Source organism: Pinus tabuliformis, chromosome 7, assembly GCF_031772625.1.
Source record: "Pinus tabuliformis cultivar Carrire ecotype Pingquan chromosome 7, CPIR1, whole genome shotgun sequence".
Lineage (NCBI taxonomy): Eukaryota > Viridiplantae > Streptophyta > Pinopsida > Pinales > Pinaceae > Pinus > Pinus tabuliformis.
In genome coordinates, this window is record NC_142293.1 from 49,871,436 (window position 1) to 49,885,517 (window position 14,082).

Below are 14,082 nucleotides of genomic sequence, written 5' to 3' on the forward strand. Positions count from 1 at the left end.
AGAGCCTAGTTGGCCAACCACCTCTGCGTCAAGTCAATGGTATCTCATCCCTACTAGATCTCAACTCATACTGTGAACCATCAATATCATGAGGACCTCCATAAGTAGGTTGACATCAATGCTAACAAACATAGCTACCATCATGCCAACATGCTCCCCCTTTGGCAATGATGGAAACCTCGTGCAATCACCATATTATTTGCCTCTTTTTCTTTCCCCCTGTGACATCAATGGAAATGGGGAACAATCTGAAAACTTGGATGAAAACCTCTATTAAGAAATAAATCATGCCAACATCATTCCCTTTTTCATTGAATATGCTCCTCTTGAAGATGTATTAGGGGCTGCAAACGTCTCATCCAAGTTGTTGTATAAAACACTTCTACTATAATTATTTCCTCGTTCCCACATGAAAAGGGTTAATCCAAGTGAAGCTCTTGACTCCATGACCAAATAATGAGATCAAAGTATAAGGCTATACTTTGAGTTATCGAGCTATATCATAAGAAATGTAGACTTACAACAATTACTCCATTATTCCACATTGGCTACAATAGTACTAAGGACTCTCTCATGTATGCATGGCATCATTGAGACCACCCAAAAAACACACCAAATGATAAGAAATAATGGTACAAGGATATAAAAATCAAGGTACAATGTTTTAACAATGCATATAACAGCCCATGCATGGTTGAAATATGATAATCCTCCATCACTCTATGTAAAATCACAATTGCAGCAACATCAATGAAATTCCTTGCAACTATGATCAACATCAAGGAATAGACATATTCAAACCAAAAAGAGTGGGAACGAACATCATACATCCAATCACTCAATCCTTTTCATTAGAAACACATGTCAACACTAGTAATGTGCATCATCAATGGTTAGCAACATCAACATCATAAGGATCCAAAAATCAACTGTAGTAGCAACCCTCCATCAACACATAGCAATGAGCAACAATATACTATTAGCCATCCTACTGTAATCAACACATAGCATGGATCCAACAAACAACAACATAACGTCGAGTTGTGAAGAGCACAACACAACAAGATGCAATCATTCAACACATAGCATGTAGCCAACAAACAACAACATAACCTCTAAATGTGAAAAGAATAACACAACAAGTTGCAACCAAGGTCAGCGACAACAACCATGCAACCATATTTATGCAGCACAACCTCTAGGCATAAAGTTACCATTAACATAGGTGAAAAATATGCAATAAAAACTCTAGCCACACTCTCTTGATATAATATGTGCACCAACATGCACAAAAATCACCATCAAAAATAATCACAAATCATGTCTTTGAAATCATGTCAATAGGTAGAAAAAACATAACACTACCAATCATCATCAACATATACATGTAGTAGTCCTCAAAGTATGGTCCACATGAGCATAATTTGAACCTAGAAACTTGAATTCTTGGACCTTGACTCAAGTTTGCATTACATGGTACAAGTAAAATAACTCATCCTCATGATAATATGATATGTAACGTAATACATGGCTTCACAATAATATAATGTGTGGTACATGATTCATGATGATACATAATAGATACACATAGACTCTTGACAACACTCTAGCCATAACATAAGGACTTAGCAACAATACAATGTACAAGGGAGTTTTAACAATCATCCTTTGACTAGCAACTCTCTAACATACATACATACACCAATAACCCTTCCTTCATTAAAAAGCAGTATCGAATGACTTACAATGAATGATGGTTTCAATGTGAATAACACCATTTGTAAATTGCCACTCAAGGAATATTCATGGGAGAAAAAATATCTTACATGAATTAAGATACATGAAAACCTTAAGAATCATATCAAACTCCACTTAAGTATGTGTCATCTCTCCATGATCGAAGAGCATGATCTTGAACAACTGATTCTTGTGGCACAAACTTTTAATACCATGCATGACTTGTAAATTGATCTTCTTACAACATGATTGCAACCATAACAAAAATTGAAATGATAAAATAATAATAATGGCATTTGATCCTTCAAACCTTGTAGAACTCCCCATGGACTCATGCACTTTCCTTATATGCCTCATATTGATATTGAGGACCTGAAATAATTAGATGCATGGTGCCTAATTTTCTTCTTTTTACTGCATGCACCTATCAGGTTTGGTTTCTCTTGAAGCCATGTTCTATTGGGCATAGGAAAATATCTACTCCCCCTGAGTAGATTATCTTTCCTCAAAACAAAATTTCCTTCCTTGAAGTACTTTGGAGAGATAGTTCTTTGTAGGTCATATTTTCTCCTCCATACCTTCTTTATCTTCAACTGTGGGCTTGCTCCATTGGTAGAATTGATCATGTCATAACTACAAGATAGTTCTTTGTGGCCATGTTTTTTACACATGAAACAATAGTTACCCAACAATATTTGTTTTCTTACAAAATATTTACATTCTATAGGTCAATGTCAAAAAAATTTGCAAGAAAAGCAATACCCATAAAACAATATTTGATACCTTATTTTTTGATTTGTTAGAGCATAAGAAGAATAAATGATTGGCTAGTTATTTTCTCGTGTTGAATACTGCTACATGTTATGGTTATGATATGCTTTCCATTGATCTCCTTGATTTCCTTTATTGATGTTGCTTCCTAGGGATTTGTTCGGTTTCATTGTTGGTAGACTTACGATTTTCTACAATATGGTTGTCCTCTACATTCTCCTTTTCCTTCATGGAGCATGATTCTCCTTCAAAACCCAAGATGGTCATGATAAGAGGATATTTTTGATTGATGATGATATATTCTAAAATTCTGGTACTTTTCTCTAGCTTTTGATACTAGGATAGCTAATTATTAGCTTTTTCTAATTCACATCTCAAGGAGGCTATTTCGGCTTCTAATCTTGCACAATAGGATTCTTGGTCTTCTAGGTTATTTGTCAATATCACATTTTCCATGTTGGGTTCTTCATGTTGTCTCCTTAGATCAATGATTAGCACATCAATACTATCCTTGTTGCTTTCACTCTCTCCTTGAGAGGAGTCCAAATCTGCTATTACTATGAATGTAGAATTTTCTACATTATTCTTCTTTTCTTCAAGAGTGTAGTGGGCTCCTTCAACAACTTCATAGTATTGAAACCCTTCTCTTCCATACATACTATGCAGCTTATCCAAAATCTATTTTCCAGTCCCATGGTGTCTCACTTTAGCGAAATAATGATTTGATAAGGCCTTCAAAATGATCTTCTTGGTTTCTTCATTAAATTCATCATGTGTACCGTACTCTATTGAAGAAAGACATCCAAATCAAGAGAGATGAAGTATGTTTCCAATGTCACCTTCCATAACGTATAATCTAGTCCATCATTAATATGAAATCTGTTAGTTGCAAATATTCCCTAGTTACCCATGACCTACCTTCCAGCAGTGCAGTTGCACTAGAAGGAACCATGCTTTGATACCACTTGTTAGAAACCAGGGTCACCACTGGGGGGCGGGTGGTGGAATCAATAGTGATATAAAATGCACAAATTAAAAACTTTCTCTTCCAACACAATTCATCAAACATTACATAGCATATCATCAACATATTTAAGCATGTGAACCATAGTAAAAAAGTAAACATAAATAATAAAACAAGCAACCCTAAGGGAAACATAGACATCTAGTGGAAACCCTCAAGGGGAGAGAAGCCATCTTGCCATTGTTTCTTTGTTTCTCTTGTTTTATTAATTCATCAATCAATTTGATTTACATAATTCAGCTAGCCTCCAACAGTCAGGAGCCACAACCTTTTCTCTAGTTTTATGGCCACCACCAGCTAATAAACCACCACACTAATAAACCATGCTGACCACCACCCTCACTAGTCTTTGATCCACCACTGGAAGGAATCCTATACTCCATAAGAAAAATATATATCATCTACTTGAAGAAGCCACCACCTCTATCTAGTTCAGCCACCACTGAAAGGAGGCTAGTACATCCTTAATCTCTCTAGGGCCACATTTTAGAATGATTTAAACTAAACCCCAAATACACATCAACATAAACACATCACTCCAATGTAAGACACTCTAGACCAACCTTTTCTCTCACATCAACTCAACAACTAGCTTCTATCACCATACACAATATCTTCAACAATATTCTCTCAACATCAATGCAATATCATGCATCTTAAAATCTTTCAACAACTAGTAACAAGACACTCCTATTATGCCATATACAACATGACAATAGTTGATCACCACTCATAAGGTACACGTTCTCTATCTCCAAGGAAAATCTACCACTCTAAACACAAACATATGAATCACAACAATTCAAGACCTCACACATCAATGGCATTCACTATTTTGGGAAGGAAAACTCTTCCAAATGACATCTCAGTAGCTTTGTCACTACCAATTAAGCCTTGCAAACACAAGGTTAGCTATATAAGCACAAAAGAATAAGTCTTGTTTTTTCTTCAATCCTCTACCCATATCCAAAATTCTACAGGTCTGCACAACCCACTCCATCTCCCTACACTGACACATTTGTTCACTCCATATTTTGCTTCTATATATGTATGATCTGCTACAAGTCGACATTATTTCTCTGTCTCAATCTCTATTGTTATTCTTACATTACGTCTCTTGCAGTATTTGTCATAATCTATGCCATATGAATCAAGTACTCAACACTATCTCCTTGCTATGTGTGTGCAATTCTCTGTAATGATCTCTACAATATGGATCAAGTATGCATCACTGAAACAAATCAACACTATGCAAGGTATCTAGTCTTCACTAGGAGAATGTGTTCCTCAATCAACCAACCTCTATCTAGTACTTGGATACGTATATATGTGTCCTCCTATTCTACAATAAACCCATAAAATGATCAACTATGACTAAATCAACAACTTCATTGAACGTTTCAATTACCGTAAGAAAAACATTAGTTTTACGGAGGTTTTTTCTCTTTTTCTTGCCCTCCGGACCATAACACACCCTCTCCATTCAGGAAAAGTGTTATATTAATTGGTGATGTATGTCTTCTTCACAACATATGACTTACTAATGCAAGCTATCTTTAGGAGACCTGAGTTACCCTGATTTTAGCCCCTTTCTTGCATTTGATCAGTTCCAATCTTCCTAAATCTATTGATGCAAGTCCTAGAACACCTCGTAAGCTTTTAAGGCCTCCTACAACCTCTCCGGACCCTATTAAATCTCCCCAACTCTTTTTCAACATGAAGAACATCATTCTAAGGAATTTAACATCTCAAAATAAGTTAGGGTCAGGAAATCCTAGATGGCCAAACCTTTGCATGGTGTAGGTTTTAACCTCGTACAGAAATTACCTTCATTTGAATCCTAAAAATAGAATATAAACAATGGTGAGATCATAACACTTAAAACAAATATACACAGAGATTTTCCCCTGGATCCCAAACTGGAACTACCAGATTGATTTTTCACTATATTCATATGGATTTTTCATTATATTGCTATGGATTTTTCATTATAGATATACATGTTGAAGCATCCATAAACCCCAATCCATTAACCCTAGATTAGAACATAACCATAGTTCCCCTGACGAGATCTACAAAATACCATGGACCGAAAACTATCACACCCAAAACCATATGCGAAATCCATGCAAAAAACCATAGGTAGGTACGCCCACTAGTCATGGAAAGAATATAACACAACCCAACATTTGCCCACTTATTGTTTTCTTTCCATAGGGGGCCACAAGAGAGATTAGTCATTGATCCAACCCTTCAATGCCCATTGTTTCTCTACACCAAGAGAACTTCTTAGAGCCCACAGACTTTGTCAATGATTCTGTAGTATTCTTCAAAGTGTCCACCTTTACCATCAACACATTTTTGTCTTTTACGATATCCCTCACAAAGTGATACTAAACATCAGTGTGATTTGTATTTGGATGATAAGCAGGGTTCTTTGCCAAGAAAATTTCACTTTGGTTGTCACAACCTATCCTTATTGCTTAATGTACTAACCCCATACTTGAACATAATCTCTGCAACTAAACTGCTTCCTTGCTTGCATGAGTGGTTGGCATGTATTTTTCCTTTGTTGTTGACAGTGCCACTACATATTGTCTCTTAATCCAATTGATTGCACCTCTAAATAGGTTAAACACATGCCCACTTGCAGATCTTCTCTGATCCAAATCTCTAGCCCAGTCTACATCAAAAAAGCCACGAATGTCCAAAACTGTTTCCAAACCTGGTCTTCCCTGGTAGCACAAACCATAATCACTAGTGCCACTCAAATACCTAAAAACTTGCTTCACTCTTGTCCAATTCTCCTACCCTGGTTTTGACATAAACCTTCTCAATACTCCCACTGCATGTGAAATATATGGTCTAGTATAGACCATCGAATACATCAAGTTACCGACTACACTTGCATATGGAACACAGGACATGTCCTCTTCCTCTTCTTGTTTCTTGGGACATTGTTCAACAAATAACTTTACACCTACAGGAATAGGAACCTTCACCGGTTTACTATCCTGCAAATTAAACCTCTACAGTATTGTCTCAACATACTTCCTCTAGTTTAACCAGAGCTTCTTCTTTTCCCAATATCATTTAATTTCCAAGCCCAAACTATAGTTTGCAGCGCCAAGATCTTTCATGTTGAATTTGGAGGAAAATTTGGTCTTCAAATCCTAGATAATTTCTTTGTCATTTCTAACTAGCAACATATCCTTCACATACAGGACTTGATAAATAACATGATAACAAATTAATTTAAAATACACGTAGTGATCTGCTTTGCTTCTGGTGCAGCCAAGTCCCCATATAAATGTATCAAATTTTTGATACCACATCCTTGGTGACTGTTTTAACCCATACAGAGACTTTTTTAACTTGCATATCAGTTCTCTCTTACCCTTCATCACAAATCCTTCAGGTTTCTTCATGTAGATCTCTTCTTCCAGATCCCCATGGAGAAATGTTGTCTTCACATCCATCTGTTCTACCTCAAAATCAAAAGCAACAACAACAGATAAAAGTAATCTAATAGAAGCTACCTTGGCAACAGGAGAAAAAATATCACCAAAATTAATTCCCGGCACCTGGGAATAACCTTTTTCTACCAACCGAGATTTGTATTTCTCCACCTTTCCATCTGCATTCATATTCTTCTTGAACACCCATTTGTTGCCAATGGGTTTCCTTCCAGTCGTCAACTCCACCAGATCCCAAGCCTCATTTTTGTGCAAAGATGCCATTTCATAAATCATTGCTTCTTTCCATAGTTTTTCATCCTCTGAATCTACTAATTCCTTCATAGTTATGGGATCATCATCAGTAATAGATAAAGAAAAAATTGAACAGAAAGCAGATGGACTATACCTCTCTGGCTGCCTTCTTTTTCGAACTGATCTTGTCACAAATGGAGTTTGTGGCTCTTCATGTTCTGATTCTTCTTCTGCTATAGAGTCTAGTTCTTCCTCCTTTAGCTCAAACTCTATCTTAAGTTCCTCTGGTAGGGATTCATGTTTACTAACATCTTTCACCTCTCTAACCACCACATCTCGCCTGTACACAACCTTCCTTATTACTGGGTTCTAAATCTTATAACTTTTTAAACCATCCTTATATCCTATAAGATGCACTTTTCAGATTTACTATCCAACTTTTTTCTTTTCTCCTTTGGAACATGTACATATCCATCACATCCAAATACCCTCAGATGTGAAAGACAAGGTTTCTTACTACTCCATACCTCTTGTGGAGTCTTATCCTCCAACGTTGATGAAGGTGATCTGTTGACTAGGTAACATGCAGTCTCCACCGCCTATGCCAGAATTCTTGTCCTAACCTAGCACCACTGAGCATGCTTCTCGCTGTTTCCATCAACGTCTTGTTTATTCTTTCTACAACTCCATTTTTCTCAGGTGTGTATGGACTAGTCTTTCGTCGTGCTATACCACACTTCTTACAGAACTCTTCAATTTCCTTCTTGCAAAACTCTTCACCATTATATGTCCTTAGCACCTTCATCTTATTCTATATCGTTTTCCACAAGAGCCTTAAATTCTTTAAACTTGTTAAAGTTTTCAGATTTCTTATTGAGGAAGTATATCCATGTATTCCTTTATAAGTCATCTATAAATGATACACAGTACACAGACTTACCTAGTGATGGAACTGACATAGGTCGAAACACATCACTGTGCATAAGCTCTAATATTTGTTTCACCCTCTTACCACCAGAGGGGAAACTCACCCGATTCTGCTTTCCATAGACACAATTTTCATAGAAATAAAAATACAAAGAGCTATTAAACATGCCTTCTACCATACCTTTACCATGAAGTATTAGAAGTCCCTTCTCTATAATATGTCGAAGCCTTTGATACCATAGCATGGTCTTGTCTCCAGAGACCACTAGATTTTATGTTCCACTTTTAAGAACAACAAAACTATTTAACCCATGAATAACAATGCTACCTTGCAGCTTGTACAAAGTTCCAATCCAAACTCCACACGTCAATACCAGTGCTCCCTGAACCATCTTCTAGGTATCTTTCTTGAATACTATTTTTACAACTGCATCATCCAGCTTGCTTACGAAAATCAGATTTCTGGCTAATGCAGGAATATGCATAACACCTAGAAGTGTTCTAATCCTTCCACCTTGCAACTTTGACTTGACTTTTCCACGACCAATGATTCTAGCCTTTCTGTCATCCCCCACCAAGACATCGCCACCATTATATTTCTCATACTCCCAAAACCACTCTCTATGGGGAGTGAAGTGAAAGGATGCACCTGTGTCAATCAACCATGCCTCATGATCTACCTGTGTACTTGAAGAAGAAGCCAACTACACATCCCCACCTTCATCTGAGGTGGTTTTCACCTCTGCAAAAGGAGCCTCATCAGATCCCTTTCCTTTCTCAGGAGCTTTAGATTTATAGTCCCTTTTGTAGTGCCCTTCCTTTGCACATTTCCAGCACACCTTTACAGGTTTTCCTAGAGATGTAGATCTCCCACTCAAGGACTTATTTTTGTTTCTGTTCTAGGAACATCCTTGTACAGACAAGGTATCATCATTATAGCTCTCCATATTTTTCTGTCTCATCTCCTTTTTCAGCAAGGATGAGACTATTTCATCAGATTACAAGGCAGTTGCATTACTAGCTATTGTAATAACCAGACTATCCCAAGAATCTGGTAGAGAAGACAACAAATTGATGCATTTATCTTCATCTAAAATTTTAATATCAACAGATAATAACTGGCTTAACAGAGTATTAAGTGCGTTCAAATGCTTTGTCACCGAGTCTCTATCTTTCATCCTCAAGTTATACAACTTTTTCTGTAGGAACAATTTATTCACTAGAGACTTAGATTGGTACAAATTCCCTAACTTTTCCCACAAAGCCTTCGCCGTAGCTTCCCCCTGATAAATTCAACAATGTTGAATCTCACACACACAAACATATTGTGCTTTTTGCCTTCCAATCCAACTTCTTCCATTCTTCATTAGACACTCCAGTTGGTTTAGTACCTAGATCTACTGCGATCCACTGATCTTTATCCACCAATAGATCCTCTATCTTGAGTTTTCATAACTCAAAACTCTCACCATTAAATTTCTCAATATCTATCTTTCCACTGCTCGATATCTTCTTTCACCACAAGAACTGATCTCGTAGATCTCCCACTGAACAGGGTCTACCACAGGCCTAAGCAATACCCCTTGGCAACAAAGGTGTCCCCTTGAGCCAAAAAAACTCTGATACCAAATGTAATTTTTAACCCCGTACATAAATTACCTACATACGAAATTTAAAAACAGAAAATGAACAATGGCGAGAGAATAACACATAAAACCTAGAGTAGTAGATTGACTTTTCATTAGGATGATAAGGGCCTCCATATGTAGGTTGAAATCAATGCCAACAAGAAAAACTTTCATCGTGCCAACATAATTAATTTCATTGAATATTTCTTCTCATTAACAAAATATTGAGTTATAGGTATTAGGGAAAGAATAGCCATTGATATCGACTAAGCTAATTTTGTAGGTTGGGGTGCTTCCAAAGAGAAGTCACTTCTTCAAAAAATTCCTCTTCTGTTAACAACCTTAACTCCTCTAATATAGTATCTAAGGTAGGCTTATCCATCTAAATATAAATATCATGGTTATACAATTCTTCCTTTTTATGATTAGTCTCACCTAAATTAGTAACCTTAGGCTCACTTGTTCCTTCTATTTTCCTTATCTTTCTTCCAATTTAATATTTTTCTAATGGAATTCTAACCGCGAGACAGTCTATTGATTCAACTATTTCCTTCACTTCACTTGATACTTATCCTATGTCTTTCTTATTGTATTATCAATCAATATTTTGTGTATCCATGATTTTTGAAATAAACATATCTGACTCTATTTCAATATCATTGATTAAACTATTACATTTTCTGAATATACATTAATTGGACATTTATGTATCCTAGCTAGCAAGAATTTGTACAATGAAATCGTGTCGTGATTAATGTAAGTAGAAGAGTTTAAATCTCCTTTTTACTTTTTGATAACATGATAGACACCAGTTTTCCAAACTAATCATAATTTGAAACAAAATGGATTCATTATTCTATTTATAACTTCTAATGTAAATTTATTTTTGACAACAAAATAATATACATATGCATATATACTGAAAGTTGATCTCTAGTATTTCTGAGTCAAATAAAAGTAATTTGAACTTAACATTTTCAAACCTATTTAAAAAAAGACATGGATAAGATGTAAACAAGTAGTAACTAAAGATGAACTTCACAACCGTAAATCTTAATAATAGTAAAATATTTCTAATGATATTAGTCTTCTTTTAAGTTTCTAGACTCAATTAAACCATATTCCAAAATTCAATAAACACTCGATAAATTTATTACAAAATTCCTCATAAACTTCTTTTTTTTCTCAATTTGACTCACCATTGAGTTCTTCTTATTGAAATCTTGCCAAAAAAACATCTTTATCTAGTTTTCTCAAATTTAGTTGTTCAAAATGTTCACATCAAAGATATAATAATAAGTAATATATATGAGTGATACATAAAAACCTTTAATTTATAAAAACATATAATTAGAGAAAAAAGAAGTTCCATTCATAAAAACGTATGAAACTTCTCAGCGCACAGACATCCTTCTTTGAATATTTTGATAATGTGGAGACTTAGAAAGGAAAAATTAAACCTTGAATAGATATATCATTCTATAGGTATTTATAGAGACATTTTTGTTTGTTCTGGGAATTCAAATTATTAATTAATTCTTATAGAATTCAGACATTTTTGTTTTTTCTGGGAATTCAAATTATTAATTAATTCTTATAGAATTCAGACATTTTTCTTTGAATATTTTGAGAATGTGGAGATTGAGGAAGGAAAAATCAAATCATTAATAGATATATCATTTTATAGGTATTAATAAGTATTAATGGAGACACTTTTGTTTATTTTGGGAATTTAAATTGTTAATTAACTATATCTTTTATAATTTAGTATTAAGGTAATGTGTTAGGGTCATGTTAAATTTAGAGTTATTTGTTGTTTTTAAAATAAGAATAAAAATAAAATATTCTCTAAATAAAAACAAAAAGTTAGCTACAATATAAAAAATAATGAATATATATGTTTAGTTAGTTTTAATTATGTCATTGTATTTGTTTAGTTAGTTCATATTACAACTTAGTGTGAAGGAGACGTAAAAATCTTTCACTTTCACTCAAAGCTATAAATAAAATGTTTCGATATCCATATGAAGTAAAATAAATTATAAAAAAATAGAGAGACATAAAGTAATTAAAAATAAAAATAAATTCTTATAGTTTTCTCTTTTGAGTATTAAATATATCTAATTCTTATACTTTTAAAAAAAAAAATTCAATATTAAATTTAAATAAATCATTTAAATAGGAAAACAAAACAAGTAGTTCAAAGTAAACAAATTAAACTTTTCGTGATAAAAATGATAAAAGAGAAATGTCTAATTTATTCAAAATTTTAATATAAAATTAATATGTTGTATTTAGAAATATATCAATAATAGAAAAGCAATATAGCCTATATAATGCAATTTATAAATTAAATTTCTCACTACCTATGTTATGTAAAAGATTTCAATGTCATCTATGTATATACTATATATAGTGTAAAAAAAATCTATATACATATTATATAAATCAACTATATATATATATATATATATATATATATATATATATAAAGATTTCAATTTCATCTATCCCTAAATTATATATAATGTAAAAAAAAACTATGTATATATTATATAAATCATAATCATATATATATAGATAGGTATTTATGGTACATTTACTTATGGTTAAAATATTTAAAATAATCATTTTAGTTTTTAGTTTTTTGGATATATTTTGGTCAATTTTGTTTAATATATCATTAAGATTTGTTAGAAATGTAAATTTAAATTGCTTAAGTTACACAATGGAAGTCCTAAAAAGATTTTCAAGTTATTAAATCTATTTATACATTCAAAAATACAATTTAAACAATGAAAACTTTCACATGCTATATATATATAAAAACTGATAAAATTTTTATTTTTCAAATTTTATAAAATAAAGATGATTTATACTTATATTTGATATTTCTCAACAAATATTAAATCCAAGATTAAAATGGATCCATACTAATCATAATAATTAATGATTAACTTTTGAGAAGAAAAATCTTGGCGATAAAAATACAATTATTAAAACGATGATAATAGAAAACATTTCCATAATATTCATTATTTGGAGCTACAATGTTGCTTAAGGGGTTGTCTAGGCATACACATGTCAATGTGAAATTTAGAGAATGAAAGATAACTTGTTCCAATAGCTCGGACCAAATTACTAGCCCATGCAGAGAATTGTTTCACGCGCACCCAAGAAGACGTGCAAGTGAGTAGCAAATATATTATAATAAACATATTATCATGAAATATGGAATATATAAATGTTAACCTAATTCTTTTAATTATATACATAAAATTCTTATTATTATAAAATATATCAATGTGAATTTTTTTTCCCGGGAAAAATAATTAAAAAGATATTTTAATGATAGATTTATAAATATTTAAAAAATTAAAAATATAAATTTTTTAACATATATTTTTAATCAATTTATTATTTCTAACTATATTTAATATAAATTAAATTTCTAATATTATTATCTAAATTAAACACTTAATTAGTTTATTAATTTTTTAATATAATAATATACATTAAATATATGCTAAGATTTCAATATTACTAGGTCAATTATTTAGACTTTTATAATAAAAATTGCTAATGTCAATAAGTCGTTATTTCAATTAACTTATTAGGGTTATTAAAGACCAATCAGGTTATTTGGAATGATTTATTAGTCATCCATATATTATATCATTAATTTATTAATTTATATTAAAAAAAAATCTTATCAATCGAAAATATTTTAAAACCTTATTTTAAAAGATATAACACTTTGACTAAATATAATAGGTATATGAATTAGTTGTATATATTAATCATAACTGGTGTTCCAGCAAAGAAGTCATGTATATATAATTAAATGACATTTATATTCTATATAGGTAATTAGACATACTCTAAGTTTTAAGATAATCAAGCATGTATTACTATAGCTATAATTATATTATTTTAAAGACATTTTTGGAAAATTCTCCATCATTTTTCTTGAAGATTCTTCATAAGTTTTTTGGGTCTATTTATTCTTATATCTTCAAACAATTCAATTATAATTCGAGTTATAGAACCACAACTCTATTATATGTTACTATGTGGTTTATTATGTACTATTGTGAATTATTTTTGTGTTTAAAACTACTTTAACAACCTATTTCTCCTATTCTATCTATCAAAACGGTATCAAAGTTAGTGGTATCAACCCTAAAACAGATGTTAGTTGTCGTTGTTGAGGGGAGCATTGTTGGCTTCTAGCCATAACCATCACAGCCACAAGGTTAAGTGGTTTTGATTGAGCCACTAAAAT